The 23,749-nt window shown below is 39.6% G+C and overlaps 2 long non-coding RNA genes and 1 pseudogene across 4 annotated transcripts; all 3 read left to right on the plus strand.

Moving 5' to 3' along the window:
• The first annotated feature begins 6,109 nt into the window (after positions 1 to 6,109).
• Positions 6,110 to 9,835, plus strand: LOC113018061 (OX-2 membrane glycoprotein-like; annotated as a pseudogene).
• Positions 9,836 to 11,840: 2,005 nt separating this feature from the next.
• On the plus strand, positions 11,841 to 12,475 carry LOC113018065 (uncharacterized). Its single transcript, XR_003271688.1, has 2 exons — positions 11,841 to 11,881; positions 12,384 to 12,475. It is a non-coding gene; the product is annotated as an uncharacterized LOC113018065 (long non-coding RNA).
• An 8,606-nt stretch (positions 12,476 to 21,081) lies between these two features.
• On the plus strand, positions 21,082 to 22,552 carry LOC113018062 (uncharacterized). Of its 3 annotated transcripts, XR_003271685.1 has the most exons (4): positions 21,082 to 21,146; positions 21,312 to 21,820; positions 21,924 to 21,996; positions 22,275 to 22,552. It is a non-coding gene; the product is annotated as an uncharacterized LOC113018062 (long non-coding RNA). The 3 variants fall into 3 exon arrangements; XR_003271684.1 differs by lacking the exon at positions 21,082 to 21,146 and having other exon boundaries at positions 21,191 to 21,820; positions 22,275 to 22,550; XR_003271686.1 differs by lacking the exons at positions 21,082 to 21,146; positions 22,275 to 22,552 and adding an exon at positions 22,096 to 22,114 and having other exon boundaries at positions 21,191 to 21,820.
• Positions 22,553 to 23,749: the final 1,197 nt, after the last annotated feature.

Below are 23,749 nucleotides of genomic sequence, written 5' to 3' on the forward strand. Positions count from 1 at the left end.
ATGTAACAATTGGCAATTACATACATAGATGGGATTTTTTTTAAATTTAAAGTTAAAGAATTTTCAATTATGTTTAGTAAAATGAAAAGTAGACAACAGAAGGAATTTGAAAGTAAATTACTTTACGATATAAATAACTATTGTAATAGACATTTTATGTCAGAGGCTGATAAGAAATCCCTGTTGTCTTTACAGGCTCAATTAGATGATCTATACAAGAAAAAGGCTCATGGAGCTTACATTAGAGCTCGTGCAAAATGGATAGAAGAAGGTGAAAAAGTGCTTCATATTTCTACAATTTGGAGAAACGGAGGCAAGAAAAGAAATCTATTAATACAATAATCGTAAATGGGGAGGAAAGCACAAATCATAAGACTGTAGCGGAAGAAAAACATAAATTTTACTCAAACTTATACTCCTCGAAATATTTAATTACTGATTCATTAAGTTGTTTTGATCAGATTGAATATTATATTCCAAAAATCGATTCTGTATTCAGAGAAATGTGTGATTCTGATATATCACTGGATGACTGAGATCAAGCCTTAAACAAACTGAAAATGGACAAAGCTGTTAGAACAGCTTTGAAATTCATGAGTTGTTCGCACTAAAGTAAAAACGTGAATTATTAACTATTCGTGATTGTGACCTAGTAGCTCTCTTAACATAGCTGTTAAAACTGACATTAAATATTTGGGTGTTATAATGTCAAAGAACACAAATAATAGAGAAAATCTAAATTTTGAGCATATTACCCAGAAATCTAAAAAGATTTTAAACAGCTGGCTACAAAGACACCTCTCCATCTTTGGACGCGTCTTGCTTACTAAAACAGAAGGTATCTCTCGATTGATTTATCCATCACAATGGTTATATGTTTCCAATAGTCTAATCAATAACATAAATCGAATTAATTTCAATTACATTTGGAGAAACGAGCAACATTATGTTAGGAAGAATGATATAGTGAAGTCATTTGAAGAAGGAGGTTTGAATGCGATTGATTTTGAAGCAATGATGGTTCCATCAAACTCAAATGGTTGCAATCTTGCATAAATATTTCAAACGGTATTTTGGTTTTATTTCCCCAAAGTAATTTTCAAGAAGCTGGGTGGCATTGAATTTCTTATAAAGTGCGACTTTGAAATTTCCAAATTAAATTATCCAATTTTCACAAACAGGTTCTCCAGTACTGGAAAATGATACACAAGCATATTTTTTCTCCACATACAAATTCGATTTGGAACAACAGATGTATACGATAAAAGAAAATCCATCTTTTATAAGGATTGGATGGATCATGGCATTTGGACGGTTTTACACCTTTTAGACAATGACGGAAATGTGTTAACATATAACAAATTCATAGATAATTATGGCATATCATGTACTCAGAGTAAATTCATTACAGTTGTGAAAGCCATTCCCCCTGCAATGATTCAGATGTCTTCCCCAGATTGAACAACAACCTGTCAACAACATGCTGAGCTGTGACTCTTCTTCCCTCTAAAGTCCTGGTGTTAACACTCACCCTGCATCAGCTTCAGCTATTTTTAAATTGTTTTTACTTTTCAAACCGACGGATCATTTGAAGCCAACCATCCAAAAACTGCTTCAGCTGTGTTTGATGTTTATGTTACAGCCTGTTTACCAATATAATCAATATCAGATATCAGAGCAACAGAAACCTCGGTGATCAGGACGCTGGGACTGAGAACAGGAAGTGGCTCCAACGTCACAGTTTCATAACGTCACCCTGAACTCCACTCACGGAGTTTCTGTCGCCATTGTAGTTTTTAAAGTCCCGTGATAAAGGCGGGTCTTTCTGTGAATCCGCACGCTCATTGGCTAATAGCTCGAGATTGACACATCGTTATCCAATGAGCATGCGGGAACTTCCGACATAAAGTTGTTTCCTTTGAAAAACCAAAGTCTGATTATTTTTGCCTCCACTGACGGAGCCTGTTGTTCCCGCCACAGAGACACAGTAATGTCAGAGCGGTGTTAACACTCACCCTGCCTCAGCACAGCTCTCACTCTCCTCCTGCTCTCTCACACTAAACGGAGGCTCAGCTAAACTCACTTCCTCTCTACTTACAGGAAACCAGCGCTCAGAGGAGCCGACCGGCCTCACATTTCACCCACAGACACGAACAGCGTGGAATTATTTTATGTCATAAGAAGAAACATATTCATGTAAACACTCACCTGCCTCAGCTCCACCTTCCTCCTCCTGCTGCTCTGAACGGAGGCTCAATACTTTCACTTTCACTGCTGCTCCCTAAACACAGAGGATGCTGGGACTTGTAGTTGTTTCCTTCCGGTGCGGTCTTCCTCTTTGTTTGTTTGTGTTTGTATTCAAGTTATTTTGATCATGTAAACATCAACAGAACATGTGAAGCCACACAGAGTTTGTATGTCGAGGTGGGTAGGAGGGTTTGAGGGTTTGGGGAGGGGTCAGAGGGAAGAGGTCTCGGCAGTTGCAGGATCTCCAACATTAGAATCTAAAAATGTGTCTCATATAGGTGTTATTTTGGTACTTTACACATCACACAGTTTCAACAACTCCTTATATGGTACAAGTTCCTCTTTTCTGTCTGGCTTCCTGTATTTATTAATATGCTTGTATATTTCTACACTAACTTCCTGTTTTTTCAGTCTGGCTGAGCACTTAGTTTGTGAGTCAAAAGTGGCCTTGCTTTACAAACCTTCATTATTAAAGTACAGAAAACTATATGATCAGAAAATAAGCACTAAGAATATATTAATTACATGACAGTTCTCCCCCTTTTTGTGTTTCCTAAGAAATGTTCCGAGTTCAAAATTGGGGATGGAGACAAGAGGAAAAAACCACAATAACAACACTGGTCCGGCCGGGTTGAGTCAAACGATGATTTTAATGATCACACACGTGGGAGATGGACACTGTATGCAGACAGCCTCAGATCTCAAAATGGTGGAGCATTGATCAAACTCTTATAGCCTCTGGTGCCCCCACCTTATCATAAAAGCCTAAACATTCATATACATATACAACATATTCCGTTCTCTTCTAATCAGACAAATAAGGCGATGACTTTCTGCAAACAGTATTTCTTATAACATCATAAAACAATATCATTCATCCACAATAAATCAGCAGTCTAATGTAATGCAAATCAGTTTAACTAATGCAATAGTTATCAGCTTCTTCTAATTCAGGAGAATAATGCAAACTAAAACTACATAATAAGTCACAATCTTTACTTAGGGGTCTAACATGGCATAAAATAATATTATAATCTAACACTATGCATTGTATAATAGCCAGTGAGGGGACAGACATGGCAAATGGTGCAACATGTCAGACTGTGGGATTATACATTTGTTAGTTTTTCTAATGGCCTCTTCAAAAGGTAAGTTTTATTCCATATTGTCATTTTTGGTTTTTTAAGTTATTTATTGTGACAGGAAAACAAAACAAAACAAGAAGCTCCTAAAAAGGTCATAAATGTGAGAACCTTTCCAAAGAAATCTCAGTCAGTTATGCCTGAGATAGAGAGATGATTATAACAGAGTAAAGATAGCATTAAAATGTTGGTGACAGAAGTAATGCTAAAATCTCAACAAGCCAAAGTCACATACATGTTAAAGGGAAAGATCAAACAGTACTGAAATGAAGAAGTGGGCATTACGGGGCTTCCCCAGTGAAATAACTGAACTTGGAGCACAAAATAATAAATAACATACCAGTAATTCACGGAGGGAAGGCTTCTGAGAAAATGTATAAGTTCACAGGGAATTTCTACAATAGCACGAGTTAGATGTGGGCAGATTGATGCAGTTATCAATAGTATTGATACCAATGCTGGTATTGTTACTGGAGATATACTACTGCAATAGGATTGGTACTTTGTTTCTGTCCTGTAAGTTCAGTATGTACCTCACTGAATTCTGTTATGTAGTTGTTGGTTTTTTTTTTAAATGAAACATAAAACACGGACTATGAAAGCCTCTTATTTTGTTTGTGCAGCTCTAACAACAGTGATACAAGCACAGCAGACTGTGCTGGCTGCAGTGGGAGAAGATGCTGAATTCAGCTGTCAGCTCTCGGAGACTAAATACATCCTTCAGGTCACATGACAGAAAATCTTACAAGATGTGGAGACAAATGTTGACACCTACAGCTTTACTGAATTTTCAAAATGCAGACAAAAATGATTGAGTTTGCTGATTAAAACACTGATGAAACTCTGCACTGGGAAGTTTTTGTACTTTACTCGGTACAGTTGATCATTCTAACATGCCTTGGAATGTCCCACAAGGAAGGGAGATTCTTCCTTCCTTCGGAGACATTTGAGTTTTCAATAATTTGGCTATTGTACGACGTTGTTTCAATACGTGGTACAATAGCCAGTGGGGACACAGAGACGTGCACCATGTCAGACTGTGGGATTCTGTGTTTGTTTTTTTCTTTTTATGGCCTTTTCAAAAGGTAAGTTTTATTCCGTATTGTTGTTTTTGTTTTTTAAAGTTATTTATTGGGACAAGAGAAAAAAAAAGAAAACAAGAACCTTCACTCGTAATAATTAAAAATTGATCCTAAAATGTGAGAACTTTTCTCTGAAGTGACAAAGAGATTGTCTTTAGACAGAATTAGAGGGAGATACAATTACTGAAGAGTTTAGATTTTGTTTGAATGAGTGACAAAACGTTTCTCCCACTGAACACTCAGCCTAATAAAAAAGAACAAAATCAACTTTCTGTGTCATGAGTTGTTCATCATTCAGATTAATGAGACTGTTTTGAGAGCTGTGTGAAAACAGCTTTAGACTGTTTTGTTAAAGGTTGCCCCATGCCTATTCATATTACGATGAAAGCAATAGATAAACCACATGTTTGTGTGTTATGTATGTATGGTTGGTAAATTAACAAAAATTGGGTTGTATGTGGCCTACAATGTAAAAGACGTTTCACAACCCCAATGTAGTTAAAAACAAGAAGGCACTCATTTCCATTAGACAGAGACGGAGTTCAGGTCATAAGTAGTTTACTGACAATTATTTAACATTTGAAATTAAAAGATCCGTCAGTCCATTCACATATATACTGTTCAGAGAAGGAATGTAGTTTAGAGCAAAGTGTAGTAGTGTGAAGTGGCTAAACACACTCACCAATTGTTCTAAAATAAACAATTTATCAAAACATTAACAGTCTTTCACACATACATACGGTTTATACACTATTTTAAAAAGAAGGGCTTGAAGACCTGATTGATTACAAAAAGTCTATTAAAATGTTCTGGGTAACCACAGAAATCTTAGTCAGTTATGTCTGAGAGAGAATGTTTATGACAGAAGTAATGCCAAAATCTCAACAAACCAAAGTTACATACATGCTAAAGAGAAAGATCAAACAGTGCTGAAATTAGGAAGTGGGCAATATAGGGCTTCCCCAGTGAAATAACTGATCTGAAATAATTGAGGCACAAATTAATAAATAACATACCAGTAATCCACAGAAGGGGAGGCCTCTGGGAAAATGTAGAAAATCAATGGGAATTTCTACAGTAGCACGAGTTACCAGTCAATACCAGTCCTGGTATTGGTTATGTTGAAGTGATGGGTTTTATAATTCATTTTTGGTCCACTGAAGGGATTGTTTTGTAGCCCCAATATTGATATTTTGTAAATAAAAAATATGACCTCAATTAAACCTTTAAATTCCCTGCACTTGTCATAGATATCTACATGATGTCCAAAAAATATACATCAAGTCCAAGGTTCTAATGTTGAACGCCATATTGATGTCCAGCTTAAATCATGGTTGGACCTCCAAATTGTTGAAAAAGTTCAAATGCAGTACAGACCTCCAGAATTGGTCATGGACCAACAGAACCAATATAGACACGATCTGTACATCTATCTGACTTTCTTTGTTTAGTTGGTAGCTAACTGAATTGTCTTACTTTTTTTTTTATAGATGAAAGAAAATGTCCCTGAAACATACAGTATGAAACAATGAGTGTCAGGTTTATATTTATAGTCTACATCACATTTAAGTGGTACCCATATGTCAATTTGTTTGAGCCTAAAACACAGACTACTCCATGACCCGAATTATTGTTTAATCCTTCCCATCAATACCTCTCAGTTCCACATCTCTAACTCATGTTATTCTCCATGCAGCTCTAACAGCAGTGGTCCAAACACAGCAGACTGTGCTGGCAGCAGTGGGAGAAGATGCTGAATCCAGCTGTCAGCTCTTGGACACTAAAGACGTCCTTCAGGTCACGTGATGTGGAGACAAATGTTGCCACCTACAGCAAGTACTATGGTCAGAGAGTGAATGATGGCTTTAACGATAAAGTCAAGTTTAAATACACTGGACTACAGAACTGCTCCATAGTCATCAGGAATGTGACGGAGCAGGATGAAGGATGCTATCACTGTCTGTTTAACACTTATCCTGAAGGCTCCTTCACTGGTAGAACCTGCTTCCAAGTCTATGGTAAGAACTTTTGCATTAATGTGTTTAAATGTGCTAGAAACTGATTTCCTTTCAACAACATATTCCTTGCAATATCTCCTGATCCTTCACAGAGCTGCATGAACCTGTTGTTGATGTCAGAGAGTCAAACTCTACTGAAGAGTGGGTTGTTTCCTGTTCAGCCACTGGTCGACCTGCTCCCACTGTAACACTCTCACAACAAGACCTCAGCTTCTCACAGTACAACACTGTCAGTGTGTCCAACACCAACGCTACATTCACTGTCACCACTACAGCTGTGCTCTCAGGTTCACGTAAACACAGCACACAGGTGGGATGTGCAGCACGAGTGCTCTCTGCTCCTCACAGAGAGGTGATGGAGACGATTCCTGAGGTCCAAAAAACATCTGTTTGTGGTGAGAAACTCTTTCTGTATACCACAGACTAGACTAGAGACGGATGATACTTGGGTAAATTTGACTGGGATCTAATAACAATGACTTCAGTACTTCATGAGTGATGTATTATTGTTGGTCAGCGTCACGTTTTTCTGTTTTTTTCACAGATTTTCCCTCAATCACTGTAATAGCTGCAGCAGTGCTGGTGTTGGGGTTTGTCTTTTTCTGTTGCTCCACTATGCTGCTTGAAGAAAAGTTACCTTTTCACTTTCTAGTATGTCGTTTTGTAATGTGTCTTATCTTATTAACATGATAGTGATTTATTGATTCTAACCCTAAACCTATCTAGTAATGTCTGCACATATTTTCAGTACTGATTTTAAAGTGTTTTAATCCTTCTGTCACTCAGGGAACCCAATAAGGATTCAAATACTTCAAAAGTCAACCAATGACATTGATGTGTAAGACTATTTAATAATTATTTATTTTTTATATTTCATTTATTCATTCATTCTTTGCACTGTGATTTAACCCATCTTTGTGTAAAGCAGGGGTGTCAAACTCCAGGCCTTGAGAGCCAGCGTCCTGAAGCTTTGAAATGTATCTCTGCTGCAACACACCTGAATAAAATTATTAGGTCATTAGCATGACTCTACCCTACTCAAGTAAATTTAAATAAATGTAAGTACATACCACCAGGTAGCTCCACTCGTACCCAGTGTAACGGGAAGTGAGAGGGTTAGGTTTTGGCGCTTTGAATGTTCAGTTGTGTGATGCAGCGATTAACGTTTGAGTAAAATATTGGGCTCCCTCGTGTCTTCCCTACATTCCTCCACAATGTACGTTTTTGCAAAAATGTACTTCTAGAAGTACTTTTATTGCACGATGTTCATTCACTCATGAGCTGCTGCAACATGAATCAAATGGCTGAACTGCCACCTTGGCGTGCAGTCAAGTTCTACAGTCTGCTAATAATCTAATAATAAGTATTAATATTCCTCACTCACCTTACTAAATGTTTGTGAACACAGCCAGAAACATTTGCATCACAAACACAGACTAGTGTTTATTAGCAGAAGCTTTTGGGTGGTTGCTCTCAAACCTGTGTACAAGTTTAAGCATTAATGGTCCCTTCACTGATTTCCAGGTATCCAATGTCAGGGCTAACAGATGGATTCAGACGCAGGCAGCGTTCTGGCAAGCAAAGGGTTGACAATTTATTAACACAGAAGGGAAACCACAGTGATGCGTATATACAGTGAATGGGGCAGGGCTTCAGGGCTCCAGGGGAAGGAATCCACACTCGCTCCCCACTCGGCCCAAACTCCGCCACTCCTCTTCTTACGCACACTCGCTTTTCCACAGCCACTCTCGCTCCAATTTCCACTTATGTTGACACACACAGGGATCACAGGTCAGGGTCCGCCACCAGTTCCGGGGAGATCTAAACACAAAGAGTCCAATTAGATCAATAAGCCACACAACACTGAGAGAGTTTGTCTTAGGAGAGCTGAGAGCACGAACATGGGAGGTTCAACATTCCAGTGCCGAATACTTCGCGCCGCAGCGTTAAATAGGCAAGGGGGGCGCCGCCTGATCAGCAACAGGTGTAGAAATCACCGCAGATACGTGGGCCAAGGGTGAGAGCCCACAATGAGCTCCACCCAGGGAAGCAGGAGAGAAAACAAAACAAACCTGTGGCCAACATGAGCGAGCCGGAGAGGCACAGGGACCATGACAGCCAATACCAAGTGCACAAGTTCACCCCAGATGGTTCCTCTTCTCTGTAACTTGGAGGATGTGGAGTAGGCTGTATTTTAATCAAAGACATATCAATCAATCAATCAATCAATCAATCAATCAATCAATCAATCAATCAATCAATCAATCAATAACCATGTCTAAAAACAACACAGGTTGACCAAAGTGCTGTACACAGTAAAAGAAAAAGTAGAAACAAATACACACAATGAACAAAACAAAAAATAATCCCAAATTTCGTTTTTTTTTCTGAAGGGGTCAAACACTTTTATGCAAGAATGACAGCGAGGTGAAAAACCTTCACCCGCAAGAAAACTCGAGCTGTGACTCATAGTACGAACACACACCTCACAGTAACACACTTTAATTGTTTAATGTGAACTTTTTGCCAAGCTAGCTAATCCTGACCAACACACCAGACACAGAAGATAAAGGAACGATGTTTTACTGTTAGAGACAGAAAGGTTAAAACATTTTGGCAGAGGGCTAAAAGGGGCTAAAATGACCCAAAAAGAAATTCCATTTGACCAAAAACACTTAATTTTTTAAAAATTAAGTGTATAGTTATGAATAATGAACAAATAATTAACAAACTGGGGTTTATAAATCGTGTAACACATCCTTATGGTAAGAAATTTTACCTTAATGCGTTACATGTGTTAGAAGTCAATGTATCTTTAACAATATACTCCTTATTTTATATCTCCTGATCCTTCACAGAGCTGCATGAACCTGTTGTTGATGTCAGAGAGTCAAACTCTACTGAAGAGTGGGTTGTTTCCTGTTCAGCCACTGGTCGACCTGCTCCCACTGTAACACTCTCACAACAAGACCTCAGCTTCTCACAGTACAACACTGTCAGTGTGTCCAACACCAACGCTACATTCACTGTCACCACTACAGCTGTGCTCTCAGGTTCACGTAAACACAGCACACAGGTGGGATGTGCAGCACGAGTGCTCTCTGCTCCTCACAGAGAGGTGATGGAGACGATTCCTGAGGTCCAGCAGACGTCAGATTATCAGTGATGGTGAGAAACTGAGATGCAATAACAATGCATTGTGGTAGTATGCATTTTCTCTTTGATCAATAATTGATGTATTCATTTTGATCAGTGTCACATTTTTCCTGCTTTTTCAAGTTTCCTCCTGGATCATTGTATTAGCTGCAGTATTGGTGATGATGGTCTTTGTCAGTGTTGCTGCTCTGCAGTAGGCTACTCTTTAAAGAAAAAGACCAGATAACTTTCATTTTTGATTTCTTGTCATTTTTTTCTAAACCAAAATCTATCCAATAATATCTGCATAACATTTTCTACTTGTGATTTAGTTATTAATTCTTTGCTTCATGATTCAATCGGTCTTTGTCTAGTATTAAATTTTATGTTTCCCATTTAATCCCACTGGCTTTAAAGTGTTTCACCAGATTTTTACCAAGTATTTCCAGTCTTTTGTTGTCTCTGTCCCAAATGTTCTGAAATGTGTTGCATGTATTAAAAGAAGTTGGACTTTACCAAAAAATGTACTATGTACTTATAAACTTACATTTATGAAAGCTGAACAAACATTGATATACTTGACTTTTGTAACAGTGAAAAGGCGATCTGTTTTTATTGATAAATATATATGTTTGTGTTGTGATATTTTGATACCATGGTAGCATTTACAGGATATTGTTTTATTGTGATATTATACAGAAAAGAGTTACTCAATAAGGCCCATTTAATAGTTGTTTTTCTCTTTCTCTCTGACCCAAGAATTGATGTGTAAGACTCACAGGCTGGTACCCCAAGGTCGAAAACACCACAGAGACGAGACCACTTCCTTACTCCCATCCTCCCTTTTTCTTTATCTCTTAGAAAAAGGCTCGTTAAAGGCCAGGTGGTTTGTTTCAGAATTCACTAATGAAAGAACTCTGTATTCTATGTCTAGGAGTGTATTTTGCTGGGATGATCATAAATTGTAGCTGAACTGATAAACTACACACAGGATACTTCTTTGCTCACAAGGCAGGAAGACGTTTCCTTATTTGGTCTGTACCGGTTTGAACTGAGAACTTGCTGACACACTAACCTTTTTTTCCTCTATATAAGCTGTTATGTACTAAATAAACCTTTGAGTCGATTGGGAAGGCAACCTAAAGCAGTCTCTGTTTTCTTGTTCTCCCAAGCTGCTCCCGACGTCGTAACTAACCCAGCTGAGCGGCATACCTGAGTGTTACTTTGAATAATTAGGAATCTTAGAAGGAAAGGACAGAACTCTGCTTATTGCTCGTGCCTTGGAGGGAAAACCGGGATGGACATTTTTTTCCTTCAATTTGGCGTCAGAAGTGGGATTGACTGACAGAAGGTAAATATGCGTCTTTCATATTTATATAAAGACCGTATTATACCTCTCTCAGTGATCGATCCATAAAAAAACGGGATATGCTGACGAAGTTTCACTTAGTGATCCAGAGAGATACACTGATGACTTCCTCAGTCCCCGAATAAAGTAAATTAACCCTTGTGTGGTGTTGGTGGACCCGCTAGAGTTGTGGCTTTCCAAATTAACACTATCAAACAATTTTATGTTAAATTACTATGAATTAATGTGCTTCTCGTTTTTCTTTTATATAAAATGTTATAAATAAATCAGTTATAATCAAGTGGAAAGACACAACACATTTACACGTGAAAGAATAATTAATTGTTTAATTTTTCTTTTGAAAAAAAAAAAAAAAAAAAAAAAACACGGGTCTCAAGGGTTAAAAGCAGTAAATTAAAAGCAGAAAGACACAGGAAGTTGCCTGTTGTTTTGCGAGAAGTTGCTCGTTAAGCGAGAAGTTGCTCGTTAAGTGAGAGTTGCTCACCCAAACAAAAATTGCTAGCAATAAATTTAAAGTGACCTCAGCTGTGCCGCAGCGAAAATACTAACCTAAATCCTCCTAGCGTGTAAACCCCTCTGGAAATCACTGAACATGGGTCAGAATAATTCAAAGACCACAGACAGGTCCGATAAAAAATCTAAAGTACCTGTAAAACCAAAAATTAATAAAATACAAAATAAAGTCTCAAATAACGGCTCAGTACAACTCCCATTTCCGGTTACGTGTAACCTACGTCCGCGAATCGGTGAAGACGTCCATGATCACGTATCCAGAACATGCGGAAGTGCTTATGTGACTGACTTTGTTTACAACTTACGGACTGTAAGTTCAATGCATTCAAATTTATTTCCGGAGCCCTATCCCGAACGATTATCGCCAGAAAACAGGTCAGTAAAACTGAAGGCCAGTGCAGATACTACCACGAAAGCTAAAAGTGTTAAGATAAAGGTGAATTTTGATGTAGAAGGCTCAGAGGAAAGTGAGAAACTAATGTATGCAGGATTACCCGCTCCAGCACAGCAAGGAAGTTTCAGAGGACGGAAGGATAAGAGTAGAGATGTGTGTTTTTGCTGTGGAATGGTAGGACACTGGTCCAGAGAATGTCGCTTTGCAGCCACCAACAGGGCACACGCGCCTCGACCACAGAACGCAGTACAAGTTCCTGCCACTAGGCGTCAGCGGAGCTCTTCCAGACAAGGTAACTGGCAACAAAGGGAAGCATGCAATAATGGCCCCACAGGTGCAAATTTAGCTCAGTTTTCCAGCAGCCGCAGACACCCAAAGCAAAAATGAATTTGTGTATTTAATTTAACACAAAGTGTGAAATGTTTGCTGACACTGATAACAGCTTATGTTTTCTCTGCCCTATGTACCGACATGATGGAGAAGGAACATCCTCTGTGTCAACTGGACCCTCAGCAGAGAATGAACTCAACATCCTTTTTGTCCGGTACTCTATGTCACACACTGTGCCAAAAAAACGTGTACAAATACAACAAGCCACACTTTTGTTTCTCTCACACTGTTCAACAACATGATAACTGCTCACACAAGTGAAGGTCAAACAGTGATTTTGTCACATAACTCAGACATAGTTTATGACATAACTACACCATGTCGTCACATAGATCTAACCTACCCTATCGACTGTACTATTTCTGCACTTACGTTGCCAGCTGAATACCAGAATATGACATTGTGGTCTAAAAGTGAGAATGATATAGGATTTATTGACTGTACACTTTATCACGTACACCTATTAAAACACAACAAGCCAGTATATGTCAAGCAACATCCCATTTCTGCCGAAAAAGCCGCAGCCCTAGATGTCATGATAGGAGATTTATTGACTACAGGAGTAATAAAGCCCACACTCCTGTCAATCCTGTGCCAAAGCCTAACAAACCTGGCGTATGGCGTTTCATACAAGACTTAAGGCAAATTAATGCAGTCAACATTCCTCTGCCACCTCTCGTTTCGGATGTTCACAGCATATTGACATGCATTGCATACACATTTTACCGTGGTGGATTTATGCTCCGCTCCTTTTTCTCAGTACCTGTGCATGAAGACACACAGCCGTTATTTGCATTCACACATAGAAATAAGCAGTACACTTGGACTCGTTTGCCCCAAGGCATGGTAGACAGCCCTGCTGCTTTCTCAATGGTGGTCTGTGCTACCCTGGACAGCTTCACTCCTCCAGGGCTGTACTGGATGACCTCCTCCTCTGTGCTGAAAGTGAAAAACTGTGTCAAACTGCTACACACATGCTTCTCCAGCACCTCCAAAAGACTGGCCACAAAGCATCAGCAAAGAAAATGCAGTACTGTCAGACTTCTGTTCAATATTTGGGATTCACACTGTCTCACGGAAAACGTTCCATGACTGCAGACAGGGTCAAAGCTGTGACCTCCGTCCCTCGTCCCACTACACAGAAGGAAATGTTGTCCTTCCTGGGCATGGTGAACTATTGCAGACAGTGGATACCAGACTGTTCTTTTCATGACCACATTCTGCGTGACTGTTGTAAAAAAGACAAGCCTCCTCGAATACTGTGGTCCACAGAAATGACTGCCTCTTTCAATGCATTAAAGGGAGTGCTGATCTCCGCCACTCAAAGGTGCTGTCCGTGGTTGTTCAGGAATGCCGGCCTGCCTGAGGGCAGTAGCAGCTTGCTCTATCATGATAAGGGACTGCGAGAAGCTTACACTCTCACATGACACTATTCTACACACCAATCACCAGGTCACGACCATTCTAGCAAACATAACTACACAACATATGCAAATCTCACTATAAAAGCGAGCAGCACACCTGATTCGCCAGCACATTTATTGATCCTATGCTGTGTTCTTCTGACCGACAGGATGGCTCAGACAGGCTTGACGATCATGACTGCATGACACGTATACAGGAATCCACAGCACCACGTCCAGATTTAGAGCAAACACCTATCCCAGACTCAGCCACGGTTTATGTGGACGGGTCCTGTTCAAGGCCGAATGACAACTCATTTCTTTGTGGCTATTCAGTGGTGACATTGCCTGACATCATACTAGAGGCTCACTCATTACCATTTCACTCAGCACAAAAAGCAGAGCTCATGGCTTTAATACGCGCCTGTGAGCTACATTTGGATAAGCATGTGACAATTTACGCAGACAGCCGCTATGCATTTGGCGTTGTGCATGACTTTGGCACATTGTGGAGACAAAGAGGATTTAGATCTGCTGATGGAAAATAAATTGCTAAATTCTGATTTTGTTCAAAGACTTTTGCAGGCTATACAGCTACCATCGGCCGTTGCAGTTGTAAAAAACGAAAGGACACAGTACAGCTGACACAGACGAAGCAACAGGTAATGCCTTAGCAGACGTGACAGCCAAGGCTGCAGCTGCATCACAGCTCCCACCTCCGCAGGAAGTATTATCTGTGCCCCTACAGCTGCCACTTGTTACACTCCCAGACTATTTAGACACAAATGTTGATTTAAAATTCATACAAGAGCAAGCCTCTGCATGTGATTACACCTATTGGGAGAATAATGACTGTACCTTAGATGACAGAGATGGCTTATACAAAATCTTAAGGGTTTGATTGCCCTCCCATATTCCCTGATGCCAGTCCTTGCCCGACATTTTCACGTGTGAGTCATGTCGGACAAAGAGGGGTAATAGGGGCAATAAAATCAAGATTTGTAATTGAAAAAACATCACATGCAGTAAAAAGCATATTAGCAACCTGTCTAACATGTGCGCGAACTAATGTAGGAAAATCAAAAGCAAAACATCAGCATTTACCACAACCAGATTTTCCATTTCATACATTACAAATTGATTTTACACATATGCCAGCGCAAGGAAGCATCAAGTACTTACTGGTAATAGTGGATCAATTTAGTAAACGGGTAGAAGCTTATCCAACCTCAAAAGAAACTGCAGAAGTAGTCTATCAAAAGTTGAGCAATGAAATAATACCCAGATTCGGAATACCTCACCAGATTAACAGTGATAGAGGATCTTCATTCACATTAGAAGTAATTCAAAAGTGTGCCAAAACCCTAGGAATAGACTGGAAATATCATGTGCCATACCACCCTCAGAGTTCAGGAGTTGTAGAAAGAATGAATAGGACCATAAAAAATCGCCTGACTAAAGCAATGATAGAAACAGGAATGACCTGGGTCAAATTACTTCCTCAAGTCCTCTGTGAGATTAGAATGACTCCATCTGCAGTAACCAAATTATCTCCATTTGAAATAAGATTATTTCCAACACCATGGTCAGCTTCCAGAGGGGCACCGCTAGTAGAAGGTGATGTATATTGCATTGTCCACTGATGTTCACAACCTGGTAGAAAAACTGAATAATAACTATCAGAAAGTTTGTCTCTCTCAGCCTCTCCCCTCCACAGATCCAACCCACAAGTGGAGACAAGGAGATGCGTGTTGGTGAAGCCACTAAAACCAAGGACACTCTGGGAGGCCGCGCGTGTTCCAGCCCCAGACTGTACTGGCAGTGACGAAGAACCAGCATCCTCACAGACGGACAACCTCAGTGGATTCATGCCAGCAGGGTTAAGACCAGCCCAATCGGACCATCTCAGACGTCGGATCAAGCAGATGACATCTCCGGCGGGCCAACGCCCGGAACCAGAGCAAATAAACACACGGGTAGACGACATCTCCGGCGAGCCAGCGCCAGGATCCAATGTACATACACACACACAATCACTGATTAACACACAAACGCCTGAAAGAACAACAACAAGGTACTCAAACATCCAGCAGGAACAGAAAGCCAAAAGTACCACATGATGTCTAACCTGATAAAGCTAGACTCATTCCATCCTGATAATGGAGAAAATGAAATGCCCATTGTCATCATACGACGCTTATTCTGTGTCTCTCGAACCTGGGACCAGGCCAGGAGACGACTGAAGAACTGTTTTTCTTATATATTTAGGTTATTTATCATATCTATCGCATTAACCTTAGGATTTTTCTTTGCTATTTTGTATTGTAAACTGCAACCATGTTCACATTTCTGCAGGTCATATTTTGCTGACTATACCTCATGCTCTATTTTGCAAGACACCTACTTAATGCACTCCTTACGTTCCCTAAAATCAGTAAATAGCAACATAGACGCAACTAATAAACCATCTTATGCGCCCTCTAGAACAGGAGCTAACGCCTGGTATGAAAATGCCAGAACAGCCGCTCGTGACTTAGGAAACAGTAACTGTTATGTCTGTTCAAAGGCTAATCCAGAACAGGTAATAGTAGGATACCCCACATCCGGTTTCCCCCTCACTGAGGGACTAGAGGAAATCGGCGGAGATAATGCTCTCCTTAAAGACACTTTACAGTTGACTCTGAGCCCTCTCGACTGCTTACTTAGACACACACACACACCAACTAACCCTGAGACTCCATTAGGCGAATTATTGAAGTTATCTAATGACACCGCAGGGACCTGCGCCCCAATGAAACGCCCCAAGAATAGGTTAAAACCCTCACTGCCATTAGGACAGATCCCTCTCCATTTTAATACTAGTATGATATGTCTGCGCAGACTAAAGTTAACTGGCCCAGACACACACATAGATTATACAAAGGATAACTACACATTTTTCTCTGACTCCCCAGGTGCACGCTGTAATGAGACATGGCTAGCTGTCTCTATGGCTGAAGTTTTATCATATCTGGAGGAACACACACACAGTTCACGTTCGAGCAGAGACTCGATCATTGTTCCCCCAGACGGTGTCTTAAATGATACTGACTGGGGGGAGTTAGTTAAATCACACATGGTCACGCGCCTAACTAGAGCAATCCCTAACGCTTATTGGATGTGCAATAATACTCTTAGATTAGCCCTACCTGTTAATTGGACCGGTACCTGTGGTCTAGTAACCGTTGATGTATGCTGTACTTTCATTCCCAATAACACCGCTCCTAACGGTTCATTCACACAAGCTATGAATAAACTTGAAGCATTGAAGATAGAACTAATTGCCAATACAGGTCACGGTCAGTGGCTAGACAAGTGGCTGCAGGACACGTTTGGAAAATGGAAGGAACTAATTGTAGCCTTTGTAACCGTTGCAGCATGTTTTCGATGATTATTGTCTGTTGTGTGATACCATGTATACGCTCTCAGAATTTTTGATATTAAGCTTGCTCGAAGGACCAGTTACAGTTATGATTTGTCTTTATATTATGTTATTACATTCTGTCTTTATACTATGTTATCATTTCATGATAAAAGGAGGGAACTGTTGTGATATTTTGATACCATGGTAGCATTTACAGGATATTGTTTTATTGTGATATTATACAGAAAAGAGTTACTCAATAAGGCCCATTTAATAGTTGTTTTTCTCTTTCTCTCTGACCCAAGAATTGATGTGTAAGACTCACAGGCTGGTACCCCAAGGTCGAAAATACCACAGAGACGAGACCACTTCCTTACTCCCATCCTCCCTTTTTCTTTATCTCTTAGAAAAAGGCTCGTTAAAGGCCAGGTGGTTTGTTTCAGAATTCACTAATGAAAGAACTCTGTATTCTATGTCTAGGAGTGTATTTTGCTGGGATGATCATAAATTGTAGCTGAACTGATAAACTACACACAGGATACTTCTTTGCTCACAAGGCAGGAAGACGTTTCCTTATTTGGTCTGTACCGGTTTGAACTGAGAACTTGCTGACACACGAACCTTTTTTTCCTCTATATAAGCTGTTATGTACTAAATAAACCTTTGAGTCGATTGGGAAGGCAACCTAAAGCAGTCTCTGTTTTCTTGTTCTCCCAAGCTGCTCCCGACGTCGTAACTAACCCAGCTGAGCGGCATACCTGAGTGTTACTTTGAATAATTAGGAATCTTAGAAGGAAAGGACAGAACTCTGCTTATCACTCGTGCCTTGGAGGGAAAACCGGGATGGACATTTTTTTCCTTCAGTTTGCATTACTGTTATTTAGATTGCCATGTTAGAACGTAGCAAACAACATTGTTTGTTCCTCTATGGTTTCTTTATTTTTACAAATCTAAATGTTTTTTGTCAAAAGATTAATAATTTCATATTGAGGTCAGACGGTCAGCAGTTTTGATGTTTTTGCAGAGATTTTATTTTTTGCAAAATAGCACAAGTAAACATTAAAAGTAGTTCCTAAATCAAGGCATTTATTATTAAGGCGGCCATTATTATGGCCCTGTGTGGAAAAAGTGATTGCCCCCTAAACCTAATAACTGGTTGGGCCACCCTGAGTAGAAACATCTGCAATAAAGCGTTTGGGATAACTGGCAATGAGTCCTTTACGAGGTGGTGGAAGAATTTCTGCCCACTCATCTTTGCAAAATTGTTGTAATTCAGCCACACTGGAGGGGTTTTGAGTATGAACCACCTTTCCAAGGTCACAGCACCTCAATCAGATTCACGTATGAACTTTGGCTAAGCCATTCCAAAGTCTTTATTTTGTTTTACTTAAGCTGCTTAGAGGTGGACTTGTTGGTGTGCTTTGGATCAAGTGCACTTCAGCTTGTGGTCGTGAACAGATGGCCAGACATTCTCCTTCAGGATCCCAGAAACTGGATTCTGTTCATCTTGACGTTGCATCTCCAGACTGAGAGATCTCAATTACTTTGTTTCTTATTTGCTTCTGAATTTCCTTGGATTGCGCCATGATGTGTAGTTTTTGAGGATCTTTTGGTCTACTCTACTTTGTCAGACAGGTCCTGTTTAAGTGATTGATTCAGCACAGGTTTTGCAGTAATCGGGCCTGGCTATGACTATGGAAAAATTGTATATTTTCTATTGATAAATGCAAATATTTTATGTCTGTTATGTGCATTGCCGTGTGGAGAATATAAGGAAAAAATTGTGTGGTTTACATTGTTTCTTCCTCTTAGATTTCTTGATTTTTTTTAAAATTGCAATAACTTTATGTTAATTTCAGTGCACTTTCACATTTCTTTAAATTCAAACTACAGTCCTGTGAATAACTAGAAACACTTCTAGCAGCACAAATGTGAGGTAATTGTTTTCTGCTTGACTTTATCAGTCTCTCATATTGTTGTGGAGGAATGTTGGCCCACTCTTCATTACAACGTTGCTTCAGTTCTTTGAGCTTTGTGGGCATTTATTTAAGCACAGCTCTCTGAATGTCCCAGGTTGAGGTCTGGACTTTGCTTTTCAGCTATTCTGCTGTAGATTTGCTGCTGTGTTTGGGATCATTGTTCGACTGCAAGACCTAAACTTTACCTATTAAACAGTTAACTCTGTATTTTACACTTTATGTGAATATTGTTGCAGATTTCAATTATTAATGCTTTTATAACTTTGTTCTTTCTTATATTTAATATTATACAATATTTATACTTCATTTCTCTGTCTTCTTTTGAACACTCCAGCACAGCATCACTATAACTTTGTCCTCACTGACAATAAAGCTGTTTTATATATTTCATTTCAAATGTTTCAAGCAATTTGTAGCTGTATCTTAAGATATTTTGTTAATAATATAGTATTTTATATTGTTTTTTTCCCCATATTTGAGAAATATTTAACATGTAAAAGTCTGTTTATGTACAATTTGGTGATATTAGCCCTGATTATTGGAGGAACTTGTACATGAAGCAGATTTCTGAGACTTCAGATTTGAAGGTTGTTGTCATATAATCTAAATGATGGCAGATTAACGTTCCCTACCTCTGTCCTACAACCACAGGACTCCTTTGCATTCGACTGATAGAAATTTCAAGCTCAGTGTTAATGAAGATTTCAAAGGCCTTAGTGCAGGGGTAGGGAACGTCTAAAACCTGCAGGGACACCGGCCCTCGAAGCCTGGAGTTCCCTACCGCTGCCTTAGTGTGAAAGGAATGAAGCTGTAGCGCCTCCCAGTGGTTGAAAAGAGGTACACAAGAGGTTTTTGCAACCTGCTGTTTAATGAAGGTAATCAGCTGGGACAAAGGTACATTATGAGAATAATATCTCTGACAAACCTCTACCTCAATTAAAAGATGCATTTTGATTTACATGAATGCATTTCATCTTCTCTGCAAAGGCTACACAACCTTCTTTGCCATTTGAGTGTGTCCAGTCCAGCTGAAACCAGCTCATTACTGATGGCATGAAAACGATCTGTGAGGTAACATTTTTACTGTCATTCATTCCTGTTGAAAACTTGTCACGTGTTTGCTTAGGTTCTTCTCAATAATCCTCCCGTATCCTGTGTAAAAACTACCCGAGCTTAAAGTATACAGACTGCCGGGAGGGGCGAGACGGGAATTTTCATTGCATATATATATATATTAAAATACAGATAGCAGCAGCCACGAAAACATAGGCAAGAGAGAGCATAGCAGTGTCGTAGATGTAGCCAAATAAGACAGATAAATTAAGATGGAAAATCCCCAAAACAAAACCCAATCTTTAGTGTGGGAGCATTTCCATGTCATTCCCAAAGGTGTAATTATTTTCAGCGACTGCAAACTGAACACAAACTTTTCATAACTGAGTTTGTTTCTTCAGTTGTATTTTGGTAATGCTGTTGTACAGCAGGGAAGCAAACACAAGTGCTAACGCTAACAACATCCAATCAGGATTTATTGGTTAGATCAAAGCTAACATCTGCATTACATGTGAGCACTACACATGTTATTTAACATATATAACGTATAAGATTTTTACATCTTTCTCTTTCCCTCGAGAAGAACTGCTAAAACTGTAGAAATAACATTACAGAAAAGCAGGACATGCTCAAGCAAAACATTATAGAAAGTCTGTCACGGTTCTGGGTCAGTTTGACCCAGTATTTTGAGTTGTCATGTTTTTGCAGGTTTAGTTTAGTTCCATGTGTCATTTTCTGTCTCTCTCTCTGCGTCGAGTCTGCGTCTTAGTGTGATGGTTTCTTGTTCCTGTTTTATTGTGAAGGTCTGCGTCTCATGTGAGTGTGTTCAGTTTTACCTCTGTCTCGTCTTGGTGATTATTCCCAGCTGTGTCCACCACCTGTGTGCAATTCCCCTGTGTTTCTCTGTGTATTTAAGTCGTGTCCTCTGTCATTGTAGTTGCTGGTCCGTCTGTGTATCCACCATGTCTCACCCGTGTGTTCTCCCTGCTGTCCATCTCCTCTGCTCGTTCTTGTCCAGGTTTGTGCTCTGTAGTTTAGTTGTTTCCAGTCTAGTTTGTGCTCCATTTGCTGTTTGTCCATATTTATTTTTGTGTTCAATAAACCACCTTCACTTCTCCACTACTGCCTGCGATTGGATCCTCATTTATTATTTTCACATGGCTCTCCTCACCCGCCGTGACAGTACGGACCAGCCAGATATGGATCCACCTAGGGAGCTTCAGGAGGCCGTTATCGACTCTGCTTCTAAATTGATTTACCAGCTGTTAGAGCATGAGGGAGAAGTGTCTCTTTACACTGTGGAAGCCAACCTACAACACCTTATTTCCAGTTACCCCTGGTTATTGGACTCACTGCATCCGCTCCTACAGAATTTTGTTCTTCACGAGCTTCACCTACACCCCCCCGTCGCTACCGCTCGCCTGCTCATGCAGTGATATCATCAGTGACAAGTCAGGTGATAGAGGCTAATGCAAAATGGTGTTTCAGTGAGGCAGAATTTATTATGACAATACATTTTTTTTTAAATACTCAGTATTGTAACAAGTGTCACCTGGCAGTTTGTTGCTCTCTGCCAGGTGATTGGCTGAAGAGCTGTGAAAAGGTAATGGGTGTGTGGGGTGAAGTCAGCGCTCTTCTGTGGAAAAAACCAGAGGCAATTAATTCACTCAGGTGCGAGTGGGTATACTGTCGGTAAGAGATGTTTGGATGTTTGTTTGGATCTTTTGCTATTGCATGTGTCTGTTTTTAATGTGTCATTGGACTTTTTTTTTTTTTTTTTTTTTTTTTTTTTTAGTGTGACCACGAATTTTAATAGAAGAATTGATCAAGCCCTAGATCGACTGCGCGCAGGGAAACTGATCAATATTGTAGGTATATTGTTTGTTTTAGCTTCATGATTTTTGAATGGTTTTATAAAATTGCTATTTTATTGGGTAATATTTTAATTGATAATGTTTGTTTTTCAGCTGTGCTGTCTCTGCTGTCATATTTTTTTCGTTCTTTTGATTGATTTGTAATTTTGTTTTTGTTAGTCCGTCCAGCCGTAGAGGCGGTTATTGATTGAGAGTAGGTTTTGTAAGGGCGGACTAACCTCTCTTTTGTTTTTTATTTTTAATTGTTTGTGCCACTTCCCTTTATCTCTCAGATCACAGGCCATACATAGCACTGATTCCCAGCTGCGCTGAGACCCGAATTGTTTGCAGTGTGTGCCACGATTGCAGTGTCGCTAAGCGGGGTGTGATGGGTTGCAGTGTTATTTCGCACAGTTTGTGTGGTAAGTCTCATGTGCAGCTGGGATATCAGCAGGATGTGTTGTAAGTCCTGTCTGGAAACGACTGGGAATTTGTATGTTTAACTCATGTAATAAATAAATGATCAATTATTTCTTTGCCCCGTTTACTCATCCCTTGTCCTCGGTTACAGTATGAATTAAACAGGTTAAAGGTCAATGCTCTGTTGTAATATAAAGACAAAATGATTGACAGCAGCCCAGCAATATCAGTAAAACGCAAATTAGCCACATGGTGCAATGTAAGGAGCTCTGTGATTGGTTAGGAAAGGACAGACTGGTCACCTCGATTTTTCTTCACTGCACATTGATCCATAGCTTTGCTCTGTAAAGGCTAACAAAGTGCTTTTGCTTTACAAAGACATTCAGCGTCGGTATTCACTCTTTTAAAATGCCACTGAACACTGGAGTGAAATGGAGCCCTGATCCTCAGAGTTTTATTGTTGCTAACATTTCTTATAGATAGCACAGATAGTGCCCCACTGCAGTAATCACTCATGTCTAGATATTCCTGTTAAAAGGGAGTTTTTCCTCCCCACTGTAACATGGCAAACATAGCAAACGGATAATCCAGCTGAAGCTTCAGACAGCCGTCAGACAGTGAAACACTGCCATCTGCTGGACTCGAATAACAAAGACGCTGCTTTGACGGGTGAGGGAGTTTCAACAAGTCTGCAACAACTCAAGCATCAAACTACAGAACTATTATAGCGGACATGGTGCTCTAATGACTGCTTCATTAACGCAGGTCAGAAAGGATAATAGAAACTCAATAAATTATGAAATACAAAACTTACTGGTTCACTGCACACACAAAACGTCTCTTATTAGCACAACACTGCTCAGGGCTCAGAGTATATTCCTTATAACCTATTAAACCTTAGCATGTTATTTTGAAGTGTTACAGGTGAAACAGCCAACCAGTGAAGTTACCTGTAATTTCAACATTGAGCTACAAAAATGCTTTTTTTTTTTTTTTTTTTTTTTTATTTCTTTTTACAGTTTTGCAATTTTACACAAGTTTTATCATCAGTGTCACAATGACTGCTGCTAAAATTGAGTATGAGCTTGTTGTTGGTCTGATTAAAAGGTTAAATGTAAAAGCATAATTTAAACATGTGATGTGAGGTCATTAATTACAGTGCAGGTGTCCTGCTTTAGGATCATAAATTAATACTTCCAAAACAGTAAAGTTGTAGAGAATCTATGTTCATTATCGTTGCTAATCATGGAAAGACAAAGACGTCAGACTCTGCTGAAAAATATTACACCCTCCTACTCTCTGCACACAGCGCTCTGAGGGACCTTCCAGGATCGGGGATTTTATTTAT

The sequence above is a fragment of the Astatotilapia calliptera genome, unplaced genomic scaffold (assembly GCF_900246225.1).
Source record: "Astatotilapia calliptera unplaced genomic scaffold, fAstCal1.2 U_scaffold_39, whole genome shotgun sequence".
Taxonomy (NCBI): domain Eukaryota; kingdom Metazoa; phylum Chordata; class Actinopteri; order Cichliformes; family Cichlidae; genus Astatotilapia; species Astatotilapia calliptera.